The 4,776-nt window shown below is 42.4% G+C and overlaps 1 pseudogene; it reads right to left on the bottom strand.

Annotated features, from left to right (window-relative positions):
* The window catches only part of LOC110310091, a 6,470-nt pseudogene extending 2,025 nt beyond the window's left edge, over positions 1 to 4,445 (bottom strand).
* Between the last annotated feature and the right edge of the window lie 331 nt (positions 4,446 to 4,776).

The following is a 4,776-nucleotide window of genomic DNA, read 5'->3' as shown; positions in this document are numbered from 1 at the left end:
GTTGGTTGCCTTTTGTCTAGCTCTGTCTTCTGGTCAAGAGATAGCTTGTGTTAAACATTGATTGTTTTTACATTGGTATTTTGAATACTCTCTTCTTTCTCTTCCTCTTTCTCCTTGATTCTCATTCTGCATATGTGCTGGTGAGTCTCTCTCAACTCAACACAAGTCTAGACATATCTGCGAAGAAGATATCTCACCTGAAGCATTGCTTCCATTACATTCCTCTGTAGAACCAGGCAGTGGTGGTGCATGCCTTTAATCCTAGCACTTGGGAGGCAAAGACAGGAGGATTTCTGAGTTCGAGGGCCAGCCTGGTCTACAGAGTGAGTTCCAGGACAGCCAGGGCTATACAGAGAAACCCTATCTTGAAAAACAAACAAACAAAAATTGCTCTGTAGGAAAGTCCGTGGGACATCTTTCTTGATTTGTGATTGACATGCTGTGATGGTTTGAATATGCTTGGCCCATGGACACTATGAGGAAGTGTGGCCTTGTTGGAGGAAGTGTGTCACTGTGTAGGTGGGTTTTGAGGGCTCCTAGCACTCAAGCTCCACCCAATGCAGAAGAGTCAATCTTCTCCTGGCTGCTCAAGATGCAGAACTCTCAGCTTCTTCTCCAGCACCATATCTTCTTGGATGCTGCCATGCTTCCTGCTATGAGGATCATGGACTGAACCTCAGAACCTGTAAGCCAGCCCCAATTAAATGTTGTCCTTTATAAAAGTTGCCTTGGCCATAGAGTTTCTTCATAGCAATAAAACCCTAACTAGACACATGGGAAGGCCCAGTTAACTGTGGGTGGTTTTACTCTGGGGAGGTCGTTCTACATTGTATAAGAAGGCAGGGTGAGCCATTCACTCATGAGCAAGTGAGTAGTCAGCAAACTTTCATGATTTCTGTGTCAGTTCCTGACTTGAATTCCTGTCCTGACTGCACCAAGTTCCTTTGGGTCATAGTTTTATCATAGCAACACAAACCAAACTGACTCAGAAATTGGTACCAGGACTATGGGGATATTGCTGAGACAGACCTGGTCATGCTGTTTGGAGCAGATTGTGGAAATGCTTGGAACTTTGGGCTGGGAAAATAAGTGAGTATTCAATGATTAATGAGCTATTGTGGTTACTTGAAGATAATGATGAGGGCAGTGCATATGGTATATGGCCTGGCTTAGGAACTTTTAGAGGGAAGGTTGACAGTTCCTCAAAGACTTTGTCAGGGTCATTCATGTGATATTTCGAATTAAGAACCTGTGCTTCTTGTTAATTGGGGTTGAAGACTCAGGAGCAACTAGCAAAAGACCATAGCCCCTGAAGTTAAACCTCTGTTTTATTGGGATCATCAATGCTCATTAGCTGTGGCTGGGAAATCAGATGTGATTAAGAAAAGACCAATGTTGCCGGGCGTGGTGGCGCACGCCTTTAATCCCAGCATTCGGGAGGCAGAGGCAGGCGGATTTCTGAGTTCGAGGCCAGCCTGGTCTACAAAGTGAGTTCCAGGACAGCCAGGGCTATACAGAAAAACCCTGTCTCAAAAAAAAAAAAACAAAAAAACAAACAAACAAACAAACAAAAAAAGACCAATGTCATTGGGCTGAAATCTTATTGGAGTATTTTCTCATCATCAGTAGAGAAGCTGTGGTCCAGATCATGTCAAAGCTGCATCTTATAATGACAGCTGAACTTGGTAATGTTTCAGGGACTCCCATGTGGTAGTGGTTTTGAAGACATGCAGCAACCATGAAGAGTGGCTAAGGTTTGACATCATGAGAGGTCAGGAGAGGACATTGCTGAAAGTGTAGCCTCAGTTCCAGTGTGAGCCTCAGGGCTGAAGGGGTCATGGTAAAAAGTTGAGACTTGGCTAAGTTGATTTCTGTGAAGACTTCAGCCTAATTGGAAATGCCACGACTGTGGAATGACCAATTGATGAGGTTGACAGCAGCTGTGGAGTGAAATTGGCCCGAGCCTATAAGACAAGTTGTGCATACTGTGGACAAAGAAGAGCATGGATAAGTGGAGCTGCCGAAGACCATTAGAACCCTGGAGATTGTGAGCTTCAGATGTCAGACATTAAGTGATTAACACTGTTGGAGTTTGGCTTTGCTTTGACTGTGACTGTACTCCAATTCTTTATCACAAGAATTATGTAATTTACTTTTGATTTTTAAGGACCCTATGGTTTCAAGACCTTGAAAGAGACTCTCGATATTTTTAAAGAGAAGTTGGACATTTGAAGTGTTGGGATTTTTAAAAAAGCCTGTGGGACTCAATGTTACTTATATTTTAAACTGTGTTATTAACCTCAACATGTAATTTGGGGGGGACAAATAAAGAAAAGGTTATGGCTTCATACAGATGAGCTTGTGTGTCAGGATAATGAGAGATCAATTATGCTAGTTCATTTTTGACAATCTGACATAAACGTAAGATATATATATGGGAAGAGGGGAATATCAATCAATAAATTCCTTCTTCCAAATTGGCCTGAGGGCAAGTATGTGGGACATCTTTTTCCAGTTAGTGATTCATTAAGGAAGGCCCAGCAATTGTGGTTCTGGGAAGGCTGTCCTGGATTGTGTAAGAAAGCAACCTGAGCAAGCTCTGGGGAGCAAGCCAGCAATCAGCATTCTTCCATGGCTTCCATTTCAGTTCTTGCCTTCAGATTCCTTTCTTGAGTTCCCTATCTGAGTTTTGCCAATGATGCCCTATATAAACTTTAAGCTTAAATAAACCTTTCCTCCCCCATGTTGCTTTTGGTCATGGTTTTATCATAACAACAAAGAGAAAAGTAAGACAATGCCCTTGTCTTCCCCATGGATGTACATGTGTTTTAGGATCGATTCAATGAAAGATGAACTGCAGAAACTCTACATCATGACAATGAAGCTGTATCTCTGCAGAGTTCTTAACCCAAGGAGCTCATGTCCTAATGAATAACATTCATTGACTTGCAAAATTGGAGGTGCCCGAGAAAAGAGTTAGAGGGTGAAATCACGTTTGAGAATGGATTTGAAAAGCAATCCAGATGTCTTCCATTTCTGGAGGTGAAGGATGCAGACGTGACTGAGGGTGGATTCCAAGGAATGCAGTTGAGGAGTTCAAGCTTGTTTGTTGGATGGTGGATTTAATGAGGATGGAGAAAGGAATTATGCAACACAAGAATATGGGAATTCAAGAAATGCTATGGAGTTAGGCGAAGTAGCCAAGAGATGGATCATTGATAGTAATAAAGACGGTATCAATTATCCAGGCCTCAAACAAAGAATCAGGAGTTTTACAGGAAGAAGACTCCAAAGGTGTCAAATATCAGAAATGGGTTTCTTGTGATAGAGGAAGAGCTTTGCAGCAGGGCGAACATTCCCAGAGGGTTGGGGGTGCAGGAAAGTATGCTGACCTCAGAGGGCGGAGGGAGATTGTTGGGATCACCAAAGAGCAAGCTTCCAGTCCTAGTCCTGGGGTTGGCAGGAGGGTACCAGACACCTGATAAGATATAAGATAGAGCCTGCACATTTTCTGTTTTCCCCATTTGCTCTCAGGCTGTGTTCTGTACCATGCATGTACTGCTAAAATGGCTCAAATCAGAACTTCCATATTCATTTGGACCATTATCTTTGGGCTTGCAACCTCTCTGCACATATCTCTGAGGGCCACAGTACTTTCCTGAAGTCTGTCTTTTCATCCCAGGTCCATATCCTGGGGGGCTTCAGCATTCTTTATGATCCACCTAATAACCGAGTCTCTCAATACCTTCACGTGATTTCCTCTAAGATGTTCGCTTCTTTGTGTATTATGAATTACTTTAATCACAAGTGATGATTGTGAATTTTCAACTTTTCTTATACTGCTTTCAATATTAAAATGCTAAATTATCAAATCCCTTTCTGCTGCTTTTCTTTTTTGGATACTAGATTTTCAGCCTTACTGGGCATCTGTTGCCTCTCCCCCCTGCCTCCAGGGTTCCCAGCATTCTCAGCAATAGAGACACTGAATTTCAGCAGAACTTGCCTTCTTACTCTCATTGGGAGTAAACCTTCCGTCTCTTGCTCAGTTTACCTTTTTCAGAGATACAGAGTGAGTGAGCAAACATCCCACCCTATCATAAATGTATATATTATAAATATATGCTTCCAAATGTCCATGAAATTGCCCACCCTTCCTCCTTCATTTCTTTAGGATAGTTTTCTTGTTGATTTTCTTTAATCTAGGTTCTCCATGATAGATACTGTCTTCTTTTCTAGAGACTTTTTTTCTTTCAAAATAAAGGTTACATCATTCAAGTCCTTTGTTAAAAATTGCTGTGAGCACTCACTGCTCTGAATGTGCTAAATGGACATAGTATTAAACCCACTCCTAATGACTTACCCTTATGCACATAGATCTTGCAGCTCTCAGCCCTCAGTAGAGAAGCTTCTAATTTCAGTAGGCAATTAACACAGAGACCAACCATTGGCCAAGGAACAGAGACTAAGGGACTACAGAACCCTTGGCCCTAAATGGATCACATATACTATACCCCTCTTCCAGTCATTGTGGAAGACGTGTCAGAAAGATTGTAAGAGCCAAAGTGAGATTCATGGATACAGAGAAGCAAAGTCCTCTGGACACAGCAGGACATTTGCATATAGGATCTCAGTGACGGACAGGACACACAATACCTGTGCAAAATGGCCAAATTCCAGCATGGAAGGGGGAGTTGGGCACAGTCGTAGCTCTAGCTGAGGAGTTATTGGTATCTGTAAGATGCTGGGAGAGGAAGAGTCAGTTTGCTTTAACAGGGT

Source organism: Mus caroli, chromosome 15 (genome assembly GCF_900094665.2).
Source record: "Mus caroli chromosome 15, CAROLI_EIJ_v1.1, whole genome shotgun sequence".
NCBI lineage: Eukaryota > Metazoa > Chordata > Mammalia > Rodentia > Muridae > Mus > Mus caroli.
The sequence above is the reverse complement of the archived record's forward strand: the minus strand, read 5'-3'. Positions and strand labels throughout refer to the sequence as shown.